The sequence below is a fragment of the Periplaneta americana genome, chromosome 16 (assembly GCF_040183065.1).
Source record: "Periplaneta americana isolate PAMFEO1 chromosome 16, P.americana_PAMFEO1_priV1, whole genome shotgun sequence".
NCBI lineage: Eukaryota > Metazoa > Arthropoda > Insecta > Blattodea > Blattidae > Periplaneta > Periplaneta americana.
In genome coordinates, this window is record NC_091132.1 from 184572369 (window position 1) to 184587661 (window position 15293).

General features: G+C 34.3%; 1 protein-coding gene across 7 annotated transcripts in view; it reads left to right on the forward strand.

The window, feature by feature from the left end:
- Positions 1 to 15293, forward strand: part of LOC138692219 (uncharacterized) — a 218348-nt gene that overhangs the window by 90134 nt on the left and 112921 nt on the right. For 6 of the 7 annotated variants that reach the window (XM_069815327.1, XM_069815332.1, XM_069815333.1 and 3 more), the window contains one exon: positions 13288 to 13430. The exons of the other annotated variant lie outside the window; for it this stretch is intronic. The gene's annotated coding sequence lies outside the window, so the exon portion shown is untranslated. The remainder of the gene's footprint in view (positions 1 to 13287; positions 13431 to 15293) is intronic. 7 annotated transcript variants of the gene reach the window in all.

The window sequence follows — 15293 nt, forward strand, 5'->3', positions numbered from 1 at the left end:
GCGACGCTGACATAACCTCTGCAGTTGCGATCGTCGTTAAATAAACCATAATTTTTTTTATTTATTATGATGTTCATTATTTCATTGTCCATATTTTTTTTTCTTATTCTTTTCTGACAGTTTTTAATAGCTTCGTCAATGTGTAAATTTAAAATGAATGAATGAATGAATTAATGAAGCCACTGTGTCCCATGAAGGGCTAGGGCCTCCTACAGGAGGGGAAGCTCGGTTGGTGTGGTTCACATGACGAGCTATTTCACGTGAACAATATTTACATTCACGTTCACTATGTGAGATACACTAGAGTTTGTCAAATTTTAGTTCTATATGAGTTTGTTCACTATCTGTCTCCACTCGTTCCTGTTGTGGGCGATGGTTGACCAGTTCCCTCCCAGCTGCTGCTTGAATGTATCTGCCCAGCTTCTTCTTGGCCTGCCTTGTGTTCTCCTTCCTATGTGCGGGTCCCACATGGTGGTTCCTCGCTCCCATCTGCCTTGTTGCTGCCTTGCTACATGACCACCCCACTTCCACTTCGTTATGAGGGCTTTTTCTGTGATGTTCTCAGAAGCTGTAATTTTCTGCAGTGCCGTGTTGGAGACCTTGTCTTTCAGTGAAACGCCAACTATCTTCCTCTCCATTTTCCTTTGGCATATTTCGATGTTCGTCTTTTGCCTCTCTGTGAGGGCCCACGTTTGGCAACCGTATTTAGCACCGGGAATACACAGGAGTTAAGAGCCTCTAGTCTGCGTCTGCGGTTTATGGGCCTGTCGAGGAGTATAAACTTTAGCGCCCAGAAGGCTTTCCAGGATTGTGTTATTCTCCTTTGTATTTCTTTCTCCATCCCTTGGTTAAGTGAGACAGTCTGCCCTAGGTAGATGTAATCGTAGGAAGTTAAGATGTTCACCCATGTTGAATTCCCTGGTTTTCCTGTCTCCCGTTTCAATATACATTCGAGTTTCAAAGTGTAAACTCTATACAGCTCTTTTCATATGTTTAGGGAATCCTCATTATTCGTCATTATCTGCCATATCTTGCTTCTTTCCACTCTGTCAAATGCGTTCTCAAAATCTACAAAAGCATGCTTATCGGTAAATTATATTATTTTTTTTTGCTCTAATATCAGAGTAACTCTAAACACGCGATCAATGCAGGATCGATCCGTTTTGGAAAACCTATCCACTGCAAATTTAATTTAACTGGCTGGAGATGGATCCCGAATCTCTGGTCAGAAAGCCGCTATTATCAACTACAGCGATGCTTTGACGTTAGGCGAAGAGAGAGGGACTTGGTCGCGGACAATTGATGCACACTAGCGTTGCTACGCAACGAGATGTGTGACCGCACGGTGCCCATCAGTAATGACTTCATCATTGTCCTCGAATTTCCTGCCGTGGATTTCACCCTTCAGGGTTGACCAAATTGCAAGAAATCTCAAAGCAAAATGTTAAAGTTGTTGTTGCTCCAACGATGTGACAGCGACTTCTGAACCTACTTGAACTGATGATTGATGGATTAGCGATGGTTTTCACTGAAGCTAAGGTCACGGACGGACAGAGACGAGTTGGGGACTGTCAAACGTTTGATAGTTGTAATAGTAATACACGTTACAAGAGCGGTATGTTGACGTTTTCATGGTCGAGGAAAAGATTGAAAAAGCGAAACGTAGTTCAGCTTTTTTAATTTCCGAGAACATGAAAACAAACATACCGCTCGTGTATCGTACATTATTTTGTGCGAAGATCGTTTATTACATACCTGAAAGACGAATTTCTAATTAGTTGCAATGAAATCTCCATGTTGGTTTCTGTTTAATGACGGCAACTTCGGAACACCAAAATATCTTTCTTCAACATTGTTGCTATAAAATGTTTTCTGTGTTTACTATACTCCAGCAGGCCGTGATATACGTCTGTCTTTTTTTTCCCCCCAATCTATAAATGCGAACTTAAAACAAACGGTAAGGTTATGTAATGATTTATTTTTCATTTTAATATTTTAACAATATTATTTATATAACATATTGCAGTAATAACATCGGCATCTGGAATCTTGTTGATTTTTCACGGCTTCCTTAATGTTACTTGTATTAGGAATGCAATAAGTTTCGTGGAGTAGTAGACTTTACTTAATTTTTGCAAATATTTAAAAACAATAATTAACATTGCAATTTAGGTGAAATTGCAGTGGTAAATTTCCAATTTATAATTATTACTATGTTAAACGTCTCTAAAAATAATATGTTAAAAGCCTAAAGCAGTAAAATGAATGTCGCGCTTAAGCGGTAAGAGGAGGGAAATTGTTATGTGTGTTAAGTTGGGACTACTGAATGTGGTATTTCACACTTACCGCGTATTGGTTCTTTGCGGAAAACAAGCAAATACGCACGATCTCGCACAAAATAACTTGTTTTCGCTTGATGTGTTCATAACCTCTGACTTAGGTCAAATCAATCACGGAATTGAAGTTGGTCATATTGGATATTTCCATTGAAAGTAAATAATGTTTTTATAAACTATTTGCAAATTTTAATATTTGCATATATGAAATACGAAATTAGTAATTTTGATGCTGAAACACTGCATTTGGAGTGTCTAGAAAATAAGTGTATACATACACACATGTATAGACATACATACATACATACATACATACATACATACATACATACATACAACAAATTCCACAATTTGGGACATCTGGCCGAAATCTACGGCTGACCACTAGGATCCAGAATACAAAGCAGAGGTTAAATGAAAAATACAATATGATTCCGGAGAGAATACAGAACAATGATAAATTTAAAAATAAAGTACAATTTGAGTTCGGAGAAACATGAGATGAAAATACATTGAAGAATAATGAAATGAAGTGAAAAAAAATACATAGTATTATACAAGTGATTGTGTAAAATGGATAATGAATCTCTCAATACCATTAGACAAATTTTGTTAATGTCCTCATTAGAAAATTTAAGAGAAAGGAGAATGGTTTTGGTTAACTTAAATGAAGTTCCCCTAGCGCCAAAAAGAAGTCCTTTCACTTCTCATACATATACCACATACCTACATTCGAACATACCTATATATGGACATATATACACACATATACAGGGCGATTCACGAGGATTTACCGTCCCTTACGGACCTTATTTCTGAAGACATTCTGAGCCAGTGGCGGCTGGTGGCTTGAAAATATGGTGGTGCACAATGGATATCGAAAAGGAGTTAAACATACTTTACTTTAAAGTTTAAAACCGCGTATACCTGAGGGCGTATACATATAAAGCTAATTTATATGCAATTAATAAGTAAAATTACTAAATACAAGCATACCTATTTATACAGAAAGTCCAAAAGTGGAAGGGGTCGTGGGCGGAACTCTCTATATTGCGATTTACCCTCATGAAAAACATTTGAGTACAGAATCGTCATCAGAATGCTACCAAGTACCAAGTGCAACGTTTTCGTTCATAAAATTCAAATGCAGCTTTCGTAGGCTGTCGGGAGATAGCAGCACTTATTGTCAGAACGACAACTCTTAGAACTTTAAAGCAAAATACAAGCTCTTTTATGCATTGTGCCGTGTATGTGCATGTAGATTCAGAAAGTAATGTGCGAAATATGCAACTGTTCGTTGCACAAGCTGAATGAACACATTTTTCATGCTTATTACTTCGGATAAATGTCTAGTTGAAACAGATACTTTCCCAGTGAATTTAGTTTCTTCTGCACTGACGTTGGTGTCCATGCCAGGGAGTGCGACAAACCGTTATCAATGAGCAAAGCAGTAGACCACGCCTCTAACCCCCCTGTTCCCGCACTAGCCGAACATCTCTATAAACTACCTTACCTAGGTTTTCAAAATCTTTGCAAACCAAGAAGCTCGGACGTACAAAACAAGACGCCAAGCTGCAGATAGTCATGAATGAAAATTGTAAAATAAAATTATATTTTTAATAGTAACAAAACCAGGAGATTAGCAACATTACTGGGGGGTGTACAAACCTGCAACCCCCTTGAGAAGCCGCCACTGTTCTGAGCAAAAAGTCATATAAACGTTTGTCCCAATTTCAGTATTTTCAGAGTTAGACTAATTTGAAGTTGTTATAACACTATTCTTTAGTTTTAAGGGCAAAGAATAAAGATAAAGAATGAACTATTAAGAAGTATCGTTTCTTTAATTAGCTAGTATTCTGAAGTTAAAAATGTGTTGTGAATTTCATCGCTGCTATGTACGGATTTTTTTTATCGATTTTTTAACTACAACATTATATTTTTCTTGTGCATTTATCACAACAATTGTTACTAATCACACCACTCTTGTAAATTCTTTAAGACTGTACATTAAGATGCAGAATTAAACTGTAAAGAATCAAGTTCCTAAAGTCGTATGATTGTAACAATTTTTGTGATAAGTGCGTAAGAATGATGTAATTTTTAGTTAAAAATTGAAAAACAAAATCTGTACAAAGCAATTAACAACACATCTTTAGCTCCAGAACACTAACGAATTAGTACATTCTCTGTTTTTAATATTCTTTTACCCTAAAAACTAAAGAGAAAAGATAATTTACTAACAATTTAAAATTAGTATAACTCTGAAAATATTGAGATTAGGACAAATGTTTATGGAGCGTATTCATAGACATTTTTAGCGCGGGTTTCCGGTGGATGATCAGCGTTTTCGTATTCATAAACCAGTGTTAGCGATAGGATATGATTTGAATTCTGTACTAGTAACCAGTGGATAGCCGGGGCTAGCTTAGTACGCTCGTAGCGCGTGCTGCGAAATGTCTATGAATAGCACCCTAAGAGTTTATGACATTTTTTGCTCAGAATGTCTTCAGAAATAAGCTCCGTAAGTGACGGTAAATCCTCGTGAATCAACGTGTATATATAATAATAATAATAATGTTTTATTTTCGCTGGCAGAGTTAAGGCCATAAGGCCTTCTCTTCCACTCAACCAGCCTTAATCAATACAATACATAATTAAATTACGAATATTTACACTACACTTAAAAGGTTCTCCAGCAATATTCTTCAATTTTAACGACTAGTAGACTACATATGTATTTATTTAAATTTAGGTACATCTATAAAGTAAAGTAGTAACTTAATTTATGAGCTAATTTAATTTAATCGATTACAGTTAATTTCAGATTTGAGATAGCTAGTAAAATGATGAAAATTAACTTAATATAAGCTTACTAGAACTATGTTACAGGGAGAAAAAAATATACATAATATATTTCTATAATGAGAATATTAATGTAATTGCCATTAGAGGTTTTGTAAATCTATTTAGAGAAATTAATGGTAATAATAAGAATGGACATGTTAGTTTCATTATAAGTAATAAATATTAATCAGCAATTGATCTGTTAAGTAAGAATTTATGTAATTTCGACCTAAATGAAGTTATTGTCCAACAACCCCTTACATCACTCGGAAGCGAGTTCCAATTTCTAGCAACCGAAACTGTATAAGATGAAGAATATAAAGATGTCTTGTGGTAGGGTATAATGAGTAAACTGTTATGATGAGATCTTGTACTTAGCTGATGATATGCGGATAAATTTTGAAAACGAGAAGCCCAATAGATTGGGGTACCGGTGCGCAGAATTTGAAATAAGAGAACAAGAGAATGCAGGGCTCGTCGATCGCTTAGCCTTAGCCAAGACAGAGTTTGGAAAGACGGGGAAACATGATCATACTTACGAATATTACAAATATAACGGACGCACGCATTATGCACATACATACACATGCACATACATACATACATGCATACACACATACATACATACATACATACATATACATACATACATACATACATATACATACACACATACATATACATACATACTGTACATACATACATATATACATACATACTGTACATACATACATATATATACATAAATACACATACATACATACTGTACATACATACATACATACTGTACATACATACATACATACATACACATAAATACACATACATACATACATGCATACACACATACATACATACATACATACACACATACATACATATACATACATACACATACATACATACATATACATACATACACACATACATACATACATATACATACAAACTGTACATACATACATATATACATACATACATACTGTACATACATACATACATATACATAAATACACATACATACATACATATACATAAATACACATACATACATACATACATACATACATACATATACATAAATACACATACATATACATAAATACACATACATACATACATATACATACATACATACACACATACATACATACATACATACATACATACATACATACATACATACATACATACATATACATACACACATACATACATATACATACATACTGTACATACATACATACATACATACTGTACATACATACATACATATACATAAATACACATACATACATAAATACACATACATACATACATACATACATATACATAAATACACATACATACATATACATAAATACACATAAATACACATACATACATACATACATACATACATACATACAGGGTGGAAGTGAAATAACCCTGCAGATTGAAAGGGCGATAGGGTACACTTGAAGAAATAGAAAACCTACATTACGTTTTGCATTTAGATGCACGGTTAATTAGAAAATTAAGTTGGAAATTTCAGCAGTCCGGCAACATCGTCACTAACACACTATTCTTTCTTCCAGTAATACAGATGTAAGAGGTCAAGGAACTCAGGTCTGTCTCTGTACACGAACTTCCCTCTCTCGCTGCAACGTTTAGTTGCTTGAAATTATTGGCTTTTAAATTAAATTTACACGAAAACCGTCCATGTTATTGAAATACGTCAGAGGCATACATTATTCTTTATTGGATTTCCTATCGATATGTACAAAAATCACGAGCCTACTCGCAGTAGTTACCGAATAAGAAAGTGTTAGACATTTGGGGAAAAACATTTTTTTCCTGAGAAAACTTTAAACTTTCCACCAATATTGTATTGCACTTTTTGTTACATACAACATGAGTTTTTCGCTCTGAAAATCTGCGGGGTTATATCACTTCCACCCTGTATAGGCCTACACATTCACATATACACACACACATATATATATATATATATATATATATATATATACATATGCACATACATACACACATATACAGTATAGACATACATACGCACATACACCGGTATTTGATTTTTTTTATTATCCAATTTAATAAACCCTATTTCACCCTGAGGTATATTAGGGTTATAGTTGGCATCAAAATACATATTTTATAACCAATAAACAATAGTAAAGTGATAACATAAAATAGTGGTCACAGTTACAAATCACATGAATTATGTAGAAGAATGCACCTTAGTGAAAGAATGGATCCTGTTAAACATTAATGAGATGTTTGAGGAATAATCAATGCAAAAGATATACAAGAATGTCTAACCGTTTCAGAGTAAATACACGACCTAAAAAGATAATCAATAGTAGATTAATATAACAAAGTTTGACTTAATACTTAATTCATGAACAATGGAACAGTTAGGAGTAATAAAGGGATATTACAAGCAATGATTTACGGTTACAAGTTACATACGTGATTCAGGAACAAGTACAACAATTAAAATAATAAGACAAGTAATAACTTACAACTAACGAATAACGAAATTCTTGAAGGGCAATATATCTTTGATGAGCGGTCATAAGAGTACAAGTCAATTTTTGGCGAAATTGAGATATATACAGTTTTGTCATCATCAGCTCGATATCTATGTCTGGTAAAAAGAGAACAAGTCAAAACCTGCTGTAGAACGCCGCATTCTCTGGTGCACATAACAGTATCTTCAAAATCATGTACGATGTTAAACAGTTTTTTTTTGCTCTCCTGTAAAATAAGGTTTTTTGACTTGTACTCTTATGATCGCCCATCAAAGATATAATAGTAGGGGTAATACAAAAGATTTAAAAACAAATGTAAACAGTAAAGGAATAGTAGAAAAATTGACTTAAAATTACAAGTTAAACACATTCTTTTTAAAGCAGTAGGTAACAACAAAGAGATACTAATAACAATACACTGAGTGTAGTTACAGATTAAACACATTATTTTAAAAACAAACACGCAAAGGATCAATAACTATATTCAGGCATTATATACATGGACCATGACTTTAATTCACATCTTCTTACGTTATTTGATTTAAAGTATGTGTAATAGTTTATATGTATATATATATATATATATATATATATATATATATATATATATATATATATATATGCTGTAAAATGTAGCAACATTGGCAATAAAAATGAACTAAATTGTTGCGATACATCTTGAACGTACTGTGAGAAAGCATGTGTCAGCATAAATCACTTCACACTAAACGACTAAACGAATACAGCGTGGGATGAACAAGATACCGGGCTTTGATCTAAGACAACGCATGACTTAACATTGGCGTGCATAGCATGTTATGTGAGGTTCGAACCGCTTACCATAGGCTCCACGCAAGGTTACCGGCGCGCGGCTGGCGAATATTGTTGAAATGAAGAGGAAAAGAAAAGCCTCGAAGTCATTTGCTGCGCATATCGACCGTGGATGACGCGTGGAAAGCGGAGAAAGCACCCCGGCATTCATTAATAACAGCAAACAATGCAGCGGCCTGGGAACGCACTGCTTTCTCCAGGCCTGTGTGAGAAATGAGATGAAACTGGCAGTTCGTAGGACGGGTCAAGAGTCGTGACACTGAAATGATGACGAGGGTGAAAATACAGCCCTGTATACAGATGATATTCGTGAAAAAGCAGATGAGTATTATAAGAATACGAATTGTGATGAAGATGGAGATGAAGCTTATGATGAAGATGTAGATTATAATGGGAATGTGGATGGAGATGCAGATTGTAATGGGGATGGGGATTATGACGGTGATGGGAATGGAAATGCAGTTAATTATGAGTAGTGGCGGTGCGTCAATAAGAGCACAAGAGCACGTGAACACCTTGTTTCCATTAATGCACGACTAGTTTTATTTAATACCGTATTGGCGTAGTGGGGATGTATAATATTAGGATCGAGTCTTTTAAACTTCCCGCATAATCTTGCATAAACTTCATATGTAAACTTGGCAACATCCGTTCACGTACAAGTCGTGCTCTTTTCAAGAAGGTTACAGAAATATCACGCATGCGCGGGAGAAAATTGTCTTTCGCTGGCCGCTTATGACTCGTCAAGAGCACAAAGCATTAAGTGAACAGTGACTCTATCCTACAGATATCAGATGCATCGATGCCTATCGTTTACGTGCTATATCTCGAGGAGAAAATTTAATAAGTCTGAATTTTAGCCTGCAGGTGTCAGCATCTCACTGTCGGAACGTTTACTTTATGTGGATGTGTGTACAGTGCTGCTACGAGAGTGTAGTTTGTGAATTACTATACTTAAGTGTCGGCATATAGCATAGTTTGGCTTTCAAAGACTTGCTGGCTGAATGTGATGGTGGTATGAATTTAAATATCTGTATGGTATTGTATATTATTTAAGAATAATATTTACTGGCATGTATTTATAGTAATCAATCTATGCGAATGGGATTACAGTACTGGTATAGTCTATAGTGTATCAGTGTGTTGTGAATCAAAATACTGTAGATTACTGAACATACGCTTTTGTAAATTGTTTTATGTAATAATTTTTAACAAACGTAAACAATGAACTCTGTTCAAGTAATTTTGAAGAGTAAAGAACTGGGTAAACTGGCTTTCGAGGAAAAATTGGAAATAAAGATACTAGATTTCATTATTATTATTATTATTATTATTATTATTATTATTATTATTATTATTATTATTATTATTATTATTATATGTTGTTTTGAATTTATATACGGATTTTTCGACAGTGAAACATTGGAATCATGACATTTCATATTAGGCTAAAAACGTACGATTTCAAATTCTCTTCGATTTTGGAACACAAAATTGTGAACACACATAATATTTTATCACGAGCCGCCACTGATTATGAGGATGGAGATACAGATTTGCTGAGTATGGAAATGGAATTATTGATGGAGATGTGCATGGAGGACAGTTGGAAGAAGAGCAGTTTGGCTTCAGGAAAGGGAAAGATACGAGAGATGCAATTTGACTGCTACGAACAATCTGCGAAAAATAACTAGAGAAGAATAAATAAGTGTATGTAGTATTTGTGGATATAGAAAAGGCTTTTGACAGAGTGGATTGGAATAAACTGATGGGGATCCTAAAGAAAATAGGTGTGGATTGGAAAGAGAGAAGACTGTTCAGTAATCTTCATATGAAACGAGTCAAAGTCAGAATAGGAGAAGAAATTTAATGTCAGAAGGAAGCGAAATAGGGAGAGGAGTACGTCAAGGATACCCTGTATCACCTACCCTGTTCAACATCTACTTGGAGGATTTAATGAAAAACTGTTATCATAACATGGGAGGAGAGATAGTAGGAGGAAGAAGAATAAATTGCATAAGATTTGCTGATTGATACTTGTGTAACCATGGAGAATAATACAATCTTTCAAATGGTATACAGAAAAGTACAGAGTCCCATTTAAAAATGTTTCCGATGACGTCACAACTCGCACAACAGTGATATCAAGAATGGTTTGTTTTTGTAAAAAAGTGCCTTTTTAAAATATACTGTTTGACGTGTCCGAGCGTTTTTTTTTTTAAATATTTCCATTTAGCTGTAGCAGAAAATATGGGTGAATTTTGAAACGCACTGTTTATTGCGTAATTTTTATGCTTTCGATCGGCCCAGAGCATTGAAACTTGCTCAACATATAAATAAGAGCTTACTGATTCATTTTTACAAGAAAAGAAAAAATGCGATTTTTGTCTGACATTGACCAAAATTTCACACGTCACCTCCTTCATACATACATACATACATACATACATACATACATACATACATACATACATACATACATACATACATACATACATACATAAGTGTTCTCTCCATGGACAGGTCTTCCACTGCAAACTCAGCATTCTTCAATCTTTCCTATTTTCTGCTTTCCTCTTTGTCTCTTCGTATGGTCCATATATCTTAATGTCGTCTATCTCCTGATATCTTCTTTTGCCCCGAACTCTTCTCCCGTTCACCATTCCTTCCAATGCATCCTTCAGTAGGCAGTTTCTTCTCAGCCAGTGACGCAACCAATTCCTTTTCCTCTTTCTGATCAGATTCAGCATCATTCTTTCTTCATCCACTTTTTCCAACACAAATTCATTTCTTGTTCTGTCTGTCCACTTCAGACGCTCCATTCTTCTCCATATCCACATTCCAAATGCTTCTATTCGTTTCTTTTCACTTCGTTGTAATGTCCATGTTTCTGCCCCTTACAGTATCATACTCCATACAAAGCACTTCACTAGTGTCTTCCTTAGTCCTTTTTCCAGATGTCCGCAGAAGATGCTCCTTTTCCTATTAAAAGCTTCCTTTGCCATTGCTATCCTCGTTTTGAGTACATAATATATGTCTAATTAATATTATATTAATGCTACACAATAAAGAGCCACAAAACGACGTTGTATGTCCCGTTACGTTCCTACGTCCAAAGTTTTGGGAAAATTATAATTCGCACGGGGTTTCGTAATATACATGTTGACGGTGGGGCTTTAGTGCACCATTAGATACAACACGGCCCATACACAAGATTTCGCAGGCACTTCTGTGTCTTTGAAATTCCGCGTAGCTCAGTGACGGCTCCTGCATATTTTTTAAGAGGAGGAAAGAAGTTAACAGCGCAAAGTGACACCTTGAGAGGAACATGCTACAAATTAGCCTACTTGCATATATGTAAGACCAGTTAGTGTCAGGGTTGGCCTTCCCTTTTGTATACCAATAATCTGTTTTCGTAAACTGACTTTTCTAAATTGTACAAAATATAATGTTTTCACTTCCATTCATTGTTGAATAACTGCACAAATTAACAATTACAAGGAAATTCACAACCTCGCAGCATTTTTCACGCACACTACAGCATCACACGTGTTGGAAGAGACTAGCTACTAACATGTAACCGAAACCATTTTATGGAAATGGGAATGAGAAATAATCTGTTAGGAAAGCGAAAACATTGCACTCACCACGTGCTCTGTGTTGCCACATGTACATTTTACAAGTTGAGTATCACATGCTTTTGAAGAATGTCAGTTCTTGTAAAGTCATACTGCCATTATTGTTCAAAGCTGCCAATGGCCGATTAATTTTTTATGTTAAAGATAATGTAGTTTGCAGTACCGTCAATTTCAAAGATATTTGTGCAAAACTGACAACTTGGCTGTTGTCCTGTCTAGTAGACAATGAATGGAAGTGAATTTCAGAGGCCAAAAGGATCTGCGAAACTAACTTAGAACTATTTCCTCTTTGTTTTATATAAATCCAACTTCAACTTTCAGATATCCTCGAAAGTTTCAAACCATGAATAATATATTTTGATTTATAATTTAAAAAAAGTTCATATGGTGTCTTTCATAGCTTTGCGTTAAAACTGTTTTTATTGTGTCTCCTCCTAGATGTGTTATAGTCTGGTTGAATGCAGCATCGTTAGATGGCAGCGGTAGCGAGATTGCTGCAAGACCAGTCGGTTTCTAATTCCCGCCCATAACTGATTCAGAGGAGGATCTCCTCCCTCTCCGTTCATTTACTTGCTTTAAAAGTCTGCTTCTTTCTCTGGCCGATAGCGCGCTGTTGTCTATGTGTGTTAACTACAGTAAAGGAGGAATGGATTGACTTTCCTCCACACAAACAATCTCGCATCTTTCTCACAGTTTTCTACAGCACATGAGTGCGCGTCGTTTAAAACTCGATCAGCCGAGGTTTTCTTATAGCTGTGAACTTAAAAGTTATCGAATCTTCCTCGAATTTCAAGGCATATATTTCATTTCGTATTTACTTTCAAAAGAAGAAAAATGTGAGGACGACGTTCCTCCCTTCCCTCCCCCGAGGAACAGCCACTGGTATGGCTATATTTGTAGCCCTATTTTAATTACATTGCTTTACATTTATCCCATATAATTTTGTACATTAATTAATTATTATTATTTAATATTAATAATGCATCTTTGTATTTCAGTGCTCGTTCTTGCAAACATTTCCGGGCTGTAGCGGTGGTTTGCAGAACACGAACTCACTGTAGCTGTCACTGGGATGATCATGTCTAATTCTGTCATTCTGATTGATAGATGCGACCTTGGGCGGAAGTGCTGCCTGGTCCAGGAGACACCTGTCGTCGTCGGATAACGGTTTCCGCGGTAACGGGACGGAAGCGTACCAGAGTGTCGTGAGTGGCGCGGAACTAGGGCATCCTCACGGCGTGGCGTGGCAGGTAAGGCTGCTGCAGATCACTGCTCTCCCGTCCGTTAGAGCCCGGTTACCCTGACTGAGAAGTTGAGTGGTTTTCCTTCCCATTCAACGAAATATAAAGTGACAACATTCTGATTTACATCAATAAAATCTAGCTGCAGGTGTTCACGGAATTACGAGTGCGTTTTCCCAGCATGCCTGATACCCAAAGGATTATTTTCCACATGCCGTCTTTCTGTCTGTCCGTGTAAAGCGATCGCTTCTGAACTATTGATCGAATTTTGCTGATATTCACTAGACCTACTAGTTTATGCTAATGTGTTCTTTATTGCTTCTGTTTAAAGTAAACTGATTGTTTGACCTTTCGGACACCTCGGTTTCTACAGTTGAGTAACTATAGCAAATCAAAACTAATCATATTTACTAAAAATGAATAAGTAAATGAATGAAGGTATAAGTAAATGAATTAATGAATGAACAGGTGAATAAATTAATGAATGAATAAGTGAATAAATGAATGAATGAGTAAATGTATTAATTAATTAATAAGTGAATAATTGAGTTAATGTATAAATAAGTAAACGAATGAATTAATTAGTAAGTAAATGAATGAATTAGTAAATGAATTAAACAATAAGTAAATAATTGGGTGAATGAATAAATAAATAAATAAATAAATAATTGAGTGAATGGATGGATGAATAGATGAATAATTGAGTATATGAATGGATAAATAAATTAATAATTGAATAAGTAAATAAATAAGTCAATGAATGATTGAATTAATTAAGAAATGATTGAACAAATAAATGAGTGAAATGGAGGAATAAATGAGTAATTTAGTATATGAATGAATGAATAAATAAATAAATAATTGAGTGTATGAATAAATAAGTGAATGAATGAATGAATAATTGAGTATGTGAATGAGTAAATAAATAAATAAATGATAGAAGGAATGAATAAATAAATAAATGAGTATATGAATGAATAAATGAATAAGTGAATGAATGAATAAATAAGTTAATGAATGAATAATTGAGTTTGTGAATGAGTAAATAAATAAATAAATAAATGATTGACTGAATGAATAAATTAATAAATAATTGAGTGTATGAATAAATAAGTGAATGAATGAATGAATAATTGAGTATGTGAATGAGTAAATAAATAAATAAATGATAGAAGGAATGAATAATTAAATAATTGAGTATATGAATGAATAAGTGAATGAATGAATGAATAAATAAGTGAATGAATGAATAATTGAGTATGTGAATGAGTAAATAAATAAATGATTGAATGAATGAATGAATGAATAAATAAATAAATAAATAATTGAGTATATGAATTAATAAGTGAATGAATGAATAATTGAGTATGTGAATGAGTAAATAAATAAATGATAGAAGGAATGAATAAATAAATAAATAAATGAGTATATGAATGAATAAATGAATAAGTGAATGAATGAATAAATAAGTGAATGAATGAATAATTGAGTATGTGAATGAGTAAATAAATAAATAAATGATCGAATGATTAAGTGAATGAATGAATAAATAAGTGAATGAATGAATGATTGAATTAATAAGTGGATGAATTAATGAATAAATAATGCATATTTCAACAGCTTTTATTTCCATTTTGGTTGGGCAGTAGGCATCCATCAGTGAAAATATGAAGCCATTCTTTTTAGTGGATCTACTGCTACATACGAAGTTAGATAAAAGCAACGACGATGTAGTACTTTAAATAATTTTAATTTATATGCTATTATCAAACCTCTAAAATGTATTTTAATGCATATATTTCAATTTTTGACGCATATTTTAAAAGCTTTATTGCATAGTTGCATGCATATTTTCAGACTTTTTAGTGCATA